The following is a 12,916-nucleotide window of genomic DNA, read 5'->3' on the forward strand; positions in this document are numbered from 1 at the left end:
AATCCTTGAAAGACACAATTTACCAAAACTCACGCAAGAAGAAATAGGTAGTCCAAATAGGCCTCTATCTATTAAATAAATGGAATTAATAACAGATAGGTTCTGTTGGAAACAGATAGGTTCACTGGTGAATTCTACCAAACATTTAAGGAAGAAATGATATCAATTCCCTACAATCTTTTTCAGAGAATACAAGCAGAATAAATACTTCCTAACTTATTATAAGAGTCTGGTTTTACCCTAATACCAAAACCAGACAAACATATTACAAGAAAATAATACTACAGATGAATATCTCTCATGAACATAGATGCAAAACTCCTCAACAAAATATTCACAAATTGAATTCAACAATGTATTTTAAAAATTATATACCATGATCAAGTGAGATTTATTCCAAGTATTGGAAGGCTACTTCAAATTTTGAAAATCAATCAATGTAATCCACCACATCAACAAACTAAAAAGAAAAAAAAATCACATGATTATAACAATAGGTTCAGAGAAAACATTTGACAAAATCTGACACTCATTCATTAAAAAAACCCTCAGGAAACTAGGAATAGAGGGGAACTTCCTCTACTTAGTAAAAAAATATCTACAAAACCCATTATAGCTAATATCATATTTGTGAGAAACTCAAAAGTTTCCTACTAGGATCAGAAACAAGACAAGGATATCCCCTCTCACCACTCCTTTTCAACATTGTACTAGAAGTTAAAATAATGCAATAAGGCAAGAAAAGAAAGGTATACAAATTGGGAAGGGAGAAACAAAACTATCTTTGTTCACAGATGACATGATCATCTATGTCAAAAATCTCAAAGAATCAACAAAAAAATCCAGGAGCTGATTAACTGCAGAGCCAAAGGAGGAGGGGAGAGGCCTAGAGGACACCAACATGAGCAAGTTGAAATCATCACAGAAGGATAAAATTCATCAGTTTATTAGCTTCACACACTCAAGTGAAAAAACAGTAGTAAGTTGTCTGTTTCAAAATGACTGGAGGTTAGATATTGCAACAGACTTTTTTAATCCAAAATCTTGAACTTTATATATGTGAGAGTATAAAAGGATCACTGGACAGGAAGAAGCTAGAACAGCTATACAATAGATACAAAGATCCTCAAGATGAATATAAAACTGGAATAGATGGTATACAGAACATGTGTGATGACCTCGTACTTGATCCAGCCAGCATCAGTGCATTGATTATTGTGTGAAAGTTCAGAGCAGCAACACAGTGCAAGTTTTCCAAACAGGAGTTCATGAATGATATGACATAGAAAACTAAATGCCCAGATACCCAAAATGGAACAAGAATTGAAAGAACCAGGATGATTTAAGGAGTTTTACAAGCTTACTTTTAATTTTGCAAAGAATCCAAGACAAAAAGGATTAGATCTAGAAATGGCAATTGCCTGCTGGAATTTAGTGTTTAAGGGAGATATACATTCTTAGACTTATGGAATAAATTTTTATTGGAACATAATAAATGATCAATACCAAAAAATACTTGGAATCTTCTTTTAGATTTCAGTACAATGATTGCAGATAACATGTCTAATTATCACAAAGAAAGAGCATGGCCTGTTCTTATTGATGACTTTGTGGAATTTGCATGCCCTCTAATTGCTGGGACAGAAAGTACAATAGTGTAGCACTAAAGGAACCTTCTAGAATATACACAGTCTGTATAATAAATACAACAGAAAATTGCACAGTCAATTTCTGCTGGCTGGACTGAACTGATGATCAGTCCTCACAATTCAGACTGAGGGTTGTGTCAAAACTTTAAGGATATATCTTGGACCATATGGTATTTCATTCGTCTATTGGTGGTTTGGACTTATATTCTTGTCTGGGCTGATTTGAACATTCATAATTCCAATATTGAAGATTTCATTTTCTGTCTGTGGATGATACTAGTTTATTCTCCCATAAGTCTTAGAACATATAAAAATCAATCACTTTCCTATATACCAGCAATGAACAAGTGGAATTTGAAATTAAAAACACAGTACCATTTATATCCCTTAGCACTCCCCCAAATGAAGTACTCAGGTATAAATCTAACAAAATATGTACAAAATATAAGGAAAAATAAAACACTGTGATGAATTAAATTAAATTAAATAACAACTAAATAATGGAGAAGTATTCCATGTTCATGGACAAGAAGACTCAATATTGTCAAGATTTAGTTCTTCCCAACTTCATCTCTAGATTCACTGAAATTCCAATCAAAATCCTGGAAAGTTATTTTGTGGACATTGACAAACTGACTCTAAGGTTTATAGGGAGAGACAAAGGACCCAGAATAATCAACACAATATATAAGGAGAAGAACAAAGTTGAAGGACTGACACTACCTGACTTAAAAGTTAATATAAAACTACAGTAACCAAGACAGTGTGGTATTAACAAAATAACAGACAACTAGATCAAAATAACAGAATAGAGAGCCCAGATATATACCCACATAACTATAGTCAACTTACCTTTGACAAAGGAACAAAAGCAATACAATGGAGCAAAGACAGCCTGTTCAACAAATGGCACTGGAACAACTGTACACCCACATGCAGAGTAATAAATTTAGACACATACTTTATAACCTCACAAAAATCAACTCAAAATGAATCATAGACCTAAATGTAAAATTTAAAACTATAAAATTTCTAGAATATAGCTTAGGAGAAAATCTAGATGACCTTGGGTATGGTGATGTCTTTTTAGATACAACAGCAAAAATGCAATCCATGAAAGAAACAATTGATGAGCGGGACTTAATGAAAATTAAAATATCTGTATTGTGAAAAATAATGTCAACAGAATGAGAAGACAAGCCATATACTGGGAGAAAATATATGCAAAGACCATCTGAAAAAGGACTGTTATCCATGATATACAAAGAACTCTTCAAACTCAAGAATAAGAAAACAAACAACTCAATTAAAAACTGGGCCAAAGACCCTATCAGACATCTCACCAAAGAAGATATACAGATGGTAAATAAGCACATGAAAATGTGCTCCACATCATATATCATCAGGGAAATGCAAATTAAAACAACAATGAAATACTGCTACACACATACTAGATGGCCAAAATTCAAAACATTGACAACACCAAATGCTGGTGAAGATGTGGAGCAACAAGAACTCTCATTCGTTGCTGGTGGGAATGCAAAATGGTACAGCCACTTTGGAAGGCAGTTTGGTGGTTTCTTACCAAAGTAAACATATTCTTGCCACATTATCCAGCAATTGTGCTCGTTGGTATTAATTTACCCTAGTGAACTGAAAACATAAGTCTATACAAACACATGCACAATTATTCATAATTGGTAAAACTTGAAAACAATCAAGATGTCCTTCAAGAGGTGAATGAATAAAGATACTGTGGTTCATCCAGACAATAAAATGTTATTTAGCACTAAAAAGAGAAAGAGCTATCAAGCCATGAAAAGACATAGGAGAAACCTAAAAGCATGTTGCTAAGTGAACAAAGCCAATTTGAAAATGCTACATATTATATGACTTCAACTATATGACATTCTGGAAGAGGCAAAACTATGGAGACATTAAAAAGTTCAGTGGTTTCCAGGGGTTGAAGGCAGTGGGAGGGATGAATAGGCAGACCACGAAGGAAATTTACGGCAGTGAAAATAACTCTGTATGATTCTTTAATGGTGAATACATATTATACATTTGTCCAAACCCATAGAATGTGGAACACCAAGAGTAAACCCTATTGTGGACTTTGGATGATAATGATGTGTCAATTTAGGTTCATTAATTGCAATAAATGTACCATTGTGATACAGTGATAGTGGGGAAAGCTGTACAGGTGTGAGGCAAGGGTTAAACAGCAACTCTGTACCTTTTTCTCAAAATTTCTGTGAACCTAAAACTGCCCTAAAAATATAGTCATATTTAAAAAAAGAAAGTTCGGCTTGTATTCTGGAATCACATTTGCTGGACTTGAAACCAGGCTAATATGGCCTTGTAACCTCCCCGTGCCTTAATTTCCACATCTATAAAGCAGAGATTATACAAATATTTTCCCATGGAGTGGTTGTGTTAGTAAGACAATGCATGAAAAGTACGTAGCCTCAAGCCTGTTGGAAAAGAGAGACAGATTTGAGTTAAACAGTTTTGTTGGGGCACCTGAGTGGCTCAGTTGGCTGGGTGTCCCACTTCGGCTCAGGTCATGATCTTGCAGTTCATGAGTTCGAGCCCCACGTTGGGCTCTGTGCTGATGGCTCAGAGCCTGGATCCTGCTTCAGATTCTGTGTCTCCTTCTCTCTGCCCCTTTCCAGCTCATGCTCTGTCTCTCTCTCTCAACAATAAATGAACAACAACAAAAAAACCTGTTTTGTTGAACAGACTGAACCAGTGAAGAACAGGAAATGGCTTGATTTTCTTTCCACCCCGGCCTCCAGGTAAGTTCTTTCACATCTTCCTTCCCTTCATGACCTCTTAGTGAACCAGCCCATCTCAGCTTTCCAGGCATTTTTAATGGTAAGAACTAGCCTCATTTCTGTAAAGATGGCTCACTTTCAGGTATTCAGTCCAGTCCAGTCTCAATCAAAATTTGAATCTCATATCCAAGTCAAGCTCTACCCTGGCCCAGCATCAGTGCAGGCTGGATCTGTGGTGGGGCCAGTGGTGGCAAGAGGCATTATGTGTCCTTTTCCTAGTTTTCTGTCTCCCTTACTCTCCCTCTCTCCTGGCTCTTCTAGGCTTAGGAAAAGTGGAATATTAAAGGGAGGGAGCAAAAAACCTTTTTTCTTTTTCACTGAACTCGTTCTGCTGTCATAATCCTTACATAGCAATGCTCCAAACACTGGCTCCTTCAAGGACTATATTTTGTGGATGCTTTAGAGGCTCTCTGAGGACATACACACTGCATCTGTCTTAATCTGAGAGATAGGGTTTTGGGGCAGTCTCTCGATCCTTCTCTTTGCTGGTTAATCTCCACTGCAGTCTCTCCCCTGATCCATGTCTCCTCCTTCCCTGTATTCCTCTGTGACCCAGAGGCTGACTCCTGGGGACTGCACCTTTCAGAGCTCCTTGATAACTTCTGGTTTCAGCCAATGGAGGCCGCAGCAGGAGAAGGGAAGGTGGGAGGAGAGGGGGATTGGAAACTTTCTTTCCTGCCCATCCCTGCTAAAGGGCAGCACCTGACAGTGGTGTGGCGCTCATGACCATAGCTCCAGCTGGGCTTCCCCCACTTTCCCAGCCCCAGCCCTTGCTTGGCTCAGGTAATACAATTTCATCCCCTTGACCTTCATCCTTAGAGCAGGAATGGCTCCCGCTGTTGCCAGACCAAGGTGCTCAACATCCCACCTGAAGTTGTGCTTTCAGGAAAATTCTTCAAAAAACAACACATAGAATGGGATATTGGAAATAGCTATTGGCAACATAGAAGTATGACAAAAGGCTTTTATGTAGAATACATACTTAACCCCTACACGCCAATAAGAAAAAGACATAACCTAACATAAAAATGAACATAACACTTGAATAGACACTTTATGAAAGAACATAACAAAATATCCTCTTTCATGTGTTTCATAAATATATGGAAAGGAGTTCAACCTTGTTAGCAATTAGGAAATTGCAGATGAAAAACTGCAATGTGATACCACTGCATACTCACTAAAATGGCTAAAAAGAAAACGGTGGAAAATTCTAAATGTCGATGAGGCTGTGGAGCAATTAGAACTCTTCTATACTGCTGGGGGGCATGTAAAGTGGTATGAGTATTTTGGAACTGTGTTTGACATGTCTGCTAAAACGGAACATACACAAAACCTACACACCCACAGTTCCATTCCCAGAAATACACCCAGTTAAAACATGTGTATGTTCACAATCATAAAAGCCCCCACATGGACATTACACACATGAATATTAATGAAAGAATGGATAAATGAATTGCTGTATGGTCATTCAGTGGAATGCAGAGCAACAGTGAGAATCAGTGATCTACAAGAAGAGGCAACAACATGCATGAATCTTACAAATATAATGTTGAGTTAAAGAACACAGATTTAAAAAAAATCATGTTATATAATCACATTTATACAAAGTTTAAAGATAGGCAAAACTAATCTTAGCTATTTGAAGTTAAGGTAGTGGTTATCAAGGGTAGGGTGAGGCTAGTGAGTAGTGCCTGGAGGGAATAAGAGGGTTTCTAGGGAGCTAGAAATGGTCTGTTTCCTGATCTGGGGTGTGATAACATAGATCTGTTCAGTCTGTGAAAATTCATTGAGCTACACACTTTATGATACACGTGCTCTTCTGCCAGTACTTTATTTTTCAATAGAAAAAGACTCTTTGGGAATACCTGGGTAGCTCAGTGGGTTGAACATCTGACTCCTGATTTCAGCTCGGGTCATGATCCCAGGGTTGTGGGATTGAGCCCCACATGGAGCCTGATTGGGATGCTATCTCCCTCTCTGTGCCTCCCCCAGTCACGAGTTCACTCTCTCTCTCTCTCTCTCTTTCTCTCTCTCTTTCTCAAAATAAAATAAAAAATAAACATTTAAAATAAAAGGACTCTTTGCTCTTTTTGGCAAATGGAGTTGTAACAACTGGATATCCATTTGGAATGAACCTCAGCCCTCACCTCACACCATATTTTAGAATTCACTCTAAGTGGATCATGGACCTAAATATAAGAGCTAACATGTGTGTAATGAAACCTTGAGAAGGAATAACAGGAAAATACCTGTGTGAATCTGCATCAGACATAGATTTATTAGCTACAACACAAAAAGTATAAAGTACAAAAGAAAAAAATTGATAAATCAGACTTCATAAAACTTTTTAAGACTTTTGTTCTTCAAAAAACACTGTTTAAAAAATGAAAAGACAAGGCACAGACTGGGAGCAAATATTTGGAAAGTACTTATCTGACAAAGGACTTGTAGTATTCAAATTATGTAAGAATTCTTTAATTCCATAAGAAGATAAGCAACTCAAAAATTGGCAAAATATTTGAATAGACACTTCACCAAAGATATATAGAGGGCAGTACATGAAAGGATGCTTCACATCACTAGTCTTTAGGGAAATGCAAATTAAAACCTCATGAGATACTATTACACACCTATCAGAATGACTAAAATTCAAATACTGACAATACTAAGTGCTAACTAGCATGGGGAGGAAATGGAACTCTCGTATAACGCTGACCAGAATACAAAATGAGACAACCACTTTGGAAAAAAGTTGACCAGCTTCTCAGAAAGTTAAACATACACTTACCTCATGATCCAGAATTTCGACTCCTATATATTTATACAAGAGAAATGAAAACATATGTATACACAAAGACTTGCATGTGAATATTTATAGACATGTTATTCATAATTATCAAAAGCAGAGACAATCAAAATGCCATTCTTTTTTGCCGTTAACAAATGAATGAATAAACAGAGGTGCATCCATACAATGGAGTACTATCCTCTGACTAAAAAGGAACAAACTATTGACACATGCAAAAACGTGGATGGATCTCAAAAACATTATGCCAGGTGAAAGAAGCTGGATACAAAAGGCTACATACTCTATGATGGCACTTACATGGTGTTCTAGCAAAGGCAAAACTCTAAGGACAGAAAACCTGCCAGTTGTACCCAGGGACCAGAGGTAAAAGAAGGGATTCTCTGCGTAAGGGCATGAGGACAATATAAATGTTGGACATTTATATTGTTGGACAATATAAATGTTCTATACTGTGTTTATGGTGGTTGTTACACAACTGCAAACATTTAGGAAAACTCATTAAATGATATGTCTAAAAAGGATGAATTTCATTTTACACAAATTTTACCTCAGTAAGCCCAATTTGTACAAACCTTTTCATGCCTATCATCTGGGGTGGATTTCTGCTGGGACCTTGACCAGCAAACACACTTCCCTTACCCCCGGCACCTGGTGGGTCCTTCCAAGCTTCTATTGGAGTCTCCTTGTCCCAGCAGACCATTCCCTGGGACAAGGCACCTTTAAGACTGCTAGAGCAGACCACCTTCCGTGGCTACCCGCAATACCCTGCCATATCCAATGGCCTGAGGGCAGACTGCCCCACCACTGCCCACACACTGCAGTCTTGGACTGGTCTAGCTGGTCTCTCAACCTTGGAGTTTACTAAGAGAGAAGTAGGCATCATTCCCTCTGCCCATTTCCATTTTCAAACACCAGGGCACGCTTACCACATATATCCCAGAAAATCTTCCACTAGGGACAGCTTGGTTAATTGCACCCAGTGGGCAAATGTTTAAACAGAAAATGCAATGGCCGTCTCCCCTTTTGGCAAGCACCCCGATCTCTAAAGATGTCTCTTGGCACCACTTGACATGATTTGAGGGACTCCTCTCAGCACCTCCCACCAGGAGATGACCCCACCACTCCTATTGAATACATCCCTGATTCTGTTCCTCTCAATATTCTGCAGTTTGTTGGCTCATGCCACTGCAGCAAGGGTTGCAAAACCAGTGTAGACTTAGCAAACCCTAGAATGGATTCCTGGTAGCTGCTTGGTGCTCTTTTGAAAATATGGGAGGTGCTTCATTCCTGTTGGCCTTGGTTTGGGGGCATTAGCCCAAGTTTAAACACTCTAGGGAGCACCTGCTGTTAACGGTCGGTCATGTGTCCTCATTTGCTCTCACCTGTTGATGCGTGCACAGAGGCTGATGTTACGTAGTCATCAATTGCTAAACAGTTTTCAAAAATAGCTGTCTGGCCGGTTGAATCAGACCGGACGGATTTTTCTGGAGAGCTACAGGGAATACATAACAACCACAGTGCACCTGAAGCAAATCCTAACCATTTCCTGCCCAGCTTGCGAGGCTCGGCGACGATTCAAGAATTTGTGTTTATAATGTCTCAAATGCTCTGAGAGACCCCTGATTCATGCAGAGAATACCCTCCTACGATTATTTATCCTTTGTGGTCACAAGAGTATAATCCTGGAAAAGTTGGCTTTGTATTCCATGGCAACATTCAGGGAGGATTAACATTTTTAAAGCTGAAGACATCTGACCACTGGTTCCTCAAAAAAGGCTGCTGTAGATTTTTAATGGGCCACTGGGAAGAGAGAATGTAGCAAAAGCTGGACTTTGTCACTTAAAATCTTTGTCCCTTACTTACTGCCAGAACCAATGCTTTCTCTAGTGGGGTGGGGAGGTGATCTATCTTCCAGTCATAAGCCCAAAGACTGTGGCCAAGCCAGGGAGAAGGCCGAGAACAGATGTGGCCCCTCAAAGAGGCGTCCATTCAGAACCCAGATGCTGGAGTTAGGGAGTATGAACTGAATGTCTGCATCTCGGGAAGCAGCAAAGGTTTTCCTCAGAACCACACACTGGCAGGGCCACACAGCTGCCTGGAGAACCCCAGAGTCTATCAAGTGAGTGAGAGAAGTGAATTCACAAAGCGAATGCTGCAGCCACACACATCCACCGGTCTGCTCCTATGCACCAGAGTGTTTCCTTCACTGCTGAGCTGGAAGGGTCTGTCCTGTTCTTTCCAGGTCTGATAAGATATACGCAACATCCTCAAATGCTTTTAATGTTCATTGGTAAGCTGATCCATTTTAAAAACCACTCCTATGGAGTGTCTGTGTAGCTCAGTCGGTTAAGCGTCTGCCCTCAGCTCAGGTCATCATCTCACGGTTCATAAGTTCGAGTCCCGAATTGGGCTCTGTGTCGACAGTTCAGAGCCTGGAGCCTGCTTTGGATTCTGTGTCTCCCTTTCTCTGCCCCTCCCCTGCTCATGCTCTGTCTCTCTCTCTCAAAAATAAACATCAAAATATAATAAAAATAAAAACACACTCCTATTTCAAGTATTAATGGAGAGCTCGTAATGACCCAAAATAAAACTTCCTCCTTGGCCAACCCCCAGCTCCTCTCCAGCTCTTCCTGGAATTGGAGGCTGCCTGTTGGCAGATGGGACAGACTCTCTGCCATCATTGCTTGTCCTCGAAATTCCTGCTGCTTCCTCCCAATTAAGACCTGGGCTTGTCCAGTCAACACATTCGTTAGTTAACCAGTTCTTGACAACCTCTTGTACAACCAGCCGTTATGACTTAAGACTGAAGTTTCTCTTTCAAGCGTAAATACGTCCTAGTAGGAGAACAATTCCAAATGGCACATAAAATCAAATCATTTAAACCCATAGGGATTTCAGTTCTATTCACTTGAGATTCCTTAGGATTTCCAAAGCTGGGGAAGTGAGGACCACGCCAGGGAGAAAAATGACACATTGCCTCACCAGTGGCTGGACACAAATCTGTCCCAGCAGTCTTCTGCTCAGTTGCTGGAGGTGTTTTCTGTTTGGTTTGTTTGTTTATCACTGGTCCGATCACACCCCGCTGTCCCTTCACTCATAATTTGGGGACTACGTCCAACTATCTCCGCAGGGCATTTGAAGCTGTTCACAAGCAGGCTCAGATATGCTGATCCCACCCAACCATTCATCCACACCCTGCTTTCACCCCCACCTTGCTATGCAGGTTGCATGCCCACCAAGGAAATGAAAGCCACCCAGGAGCTGCCTGTGAGGCGAGTGCTTTCCTATGCCCTCTGCCTCGTGACCCCTCATCAGCTCTCTCTGTCTCCCTGAGTCCCCTATTAGTTCCTTTGATACCCTGCTTTGGAAGGAATCCCTTCAAATTCCACTGGGGATAGAGCTATGCACTCTTTTGCGTACCTACAGCAATCTAGTACATTCTTCTGTGAAGCCCGAGTGTCAGCCGAGATCACCCTGTCCTTTGAGGTTCACAAAAATTGCCTTGTGCCTCCATCCCACATTTTATCAGACATTGAATGCTCTCCCCAAGGGGTTGTGTCCACACCTGTTTTATAAAAGGGCTCCAATTTCCTGATCCTGACCTGTGATTCCTCCTGTCACCTGCCGGAACTTCCCTCTGCCCCGCATGGCCCCAGAAGTGAAATACAGCTTCCTCTCTCTGGTTTTCCTGTCATAGGGGATCCATGCCATGTAGCTTTCTTTGTTGAAGATGTGGACCAAGCAAAGGTTCACACATCATTGTTTATCTGAAATTCAATCCAAATCAAATTTAACCGGTGTCCTGTTCCCCCCACCCCCCTAAATCTGACAACCCTGCTCCCAAGGGATATCAACACGCACTCATTTCAGCTCCTCCAAGGAAGAGAAAATTCATCTGCCCTGGAGGCACCAGGAGGCTACCACTCAGACTTGTTCCTTTTATACTTCTTGTATCCCTCTGCTGGATGATGACCCACAATCTGAGGACATACGATTATTCTCTCTGGAGGCTGTTTTCCAGTCTGTGTTGTGCTGGGGCTAAGCCAATGAACTAAACTCCCATGTCCACAGACTGTAGAGAAACCTTTTGGAAAGCTGAATAAGACCTGTCTCCCTCCAACAGATGGCAGCTAAGTCACTCAACCCCTCACCCCTTTTTAAAAGAAGGCCCAAGTGAAACCTAATAGTTTTCACAAGCATTATTTGGGGTCTGTAAGTCACACAGAGCCGTGTCTGGTTCCATGGATAATATGCCAGTCTTGGCAAAATGGTGGCCCAAACCCCTGCCTCCAGTCGTGTGAGCTCATGCCTGACCCAGCTCAAAAGTTCCCCCAAAGGGGGAGGATTTTATAACCCTTTACAAACCCCACAGATTAAAAACAGTTGGCCAGGGTCAGGGTTTATAAGCAGAAATTCCCCCAGAAAGTTCTGGGTGTATGTTAAGGTTTTAATATTGTCTTCAAACAAATAAACAGGGGTGCCTGGGTGGCTCAGTCGGTTCAGCTCAGGTCATGATCTCACGGTTTGTGAGTTTGAGCCCCACGTCGGGCTCTGTGCTGACAGCTCAAAGCCTGGAGTCTGCTTCAGATTCTGTGTCTCCCTCTCTCTCTGCCCCTCCCCCACTCATGCTCTGTCTCTCTCTCTCTCAAAAATAAATATTAAAAAGCATTTTTTAAACAAACAAACCAGTAAGTAAATAAATAGAGAAGGCTCACAATTCTCACTGACTTGTGCTCCTCCTGAGAATTAGCCTTGACTTCCAAATCATTATTCTTGGTCTCAGTTTCCTCATCTGTCCAGTGAAGATAAATCATGGCACCTGCCTCATGGGTTAAGTGAGTTAAAGTGCTTCATTCAACATTGACAATAGCAATTACTCAACAAATGGCAGTGGTTATCATGGGGTAGGCAGAATAGGGCCCGTCACCACAGAAGATGTCCACACCCTTATCCCAGGAACCCATGAATATGTTAGATCACAGGAAAAAAGAGACGTTGAAGGTGTGATTAAGGTTAAGGACTTTGAGATGGGGAGATTATCCTTGATTTGCCAGGGTAATCACACAAATCTTTAGAACTGAGGAAGCTTTACCAGTTGTGAGCAGAGGAGAGCTGTGCCCTTGGAAGGAGGCACAGAGTGGTGCAATGCTGTTGGCTTTGGAGATAGAGGAATGGGCCAGGAGCTAAGGACTATGACTGGCCTCTGGATACTGGAAAAGACTAGGACATGGATTATCCCCTAGACCCTGCAGAAAGTAATGCAGCCTGCCAATTCCTTGGTTTTAATCCATTGATACCAATGCTGGACTTTGGACTTACAAAACTGTAGGTAATAAATGTGTGTTGTTTGAAGCCACTTTGTGGCAATTTGTTACAGTATCAGAAGGAAACAAATATAATCAAAATGATTATTAATAGGACTATTGTCTCCTTAGAGATCAGAGCCACACATTTATATGTCTTTTGGGTCCTCCAAGAAATATGAGTGTGTAGTAAATATGTATCTGCTTGAAAGAGAGCAAATGTCATAACACAGTATTAGAGCTACAATAGGTGCCCCCCAAAATAATGAAATAATCAGAGTGTTCATGACAATTTTTAGAAATATTACAGAA

At 40.6% G+C, this 12,916-nt stretch overlaps 1 pseudogene; it reads left to right on the plus strand.

Annotated features, from left to right (window-relative positions):
* Positions 1-901: 901 nt before the first annotated feature.
* On the plus strand, positions 902-1,661 carry LOC125909040 (DCN1-like protein 1; annotated as a pseudogene).
* The last annotated feature ends 11,255 nt before the right edge of the window (positions 1,662-12,916 follow it).

Source organism: Panthera uncia (genome assembly GCF_023721935.1).
Source record: "Panthera uncia isolate 11264 chromosome B3 unlocalized genomic scaffold, Puncia_PCG_1.0 HiC_scaffold_1, whole genome shotgun sequence".
Classification (NCBI taxonomy): Eukaryota; Metazoa; Chordata; class Mammalia; order Carnivora; family Felidae; genus Panthera; species Panthera uncia.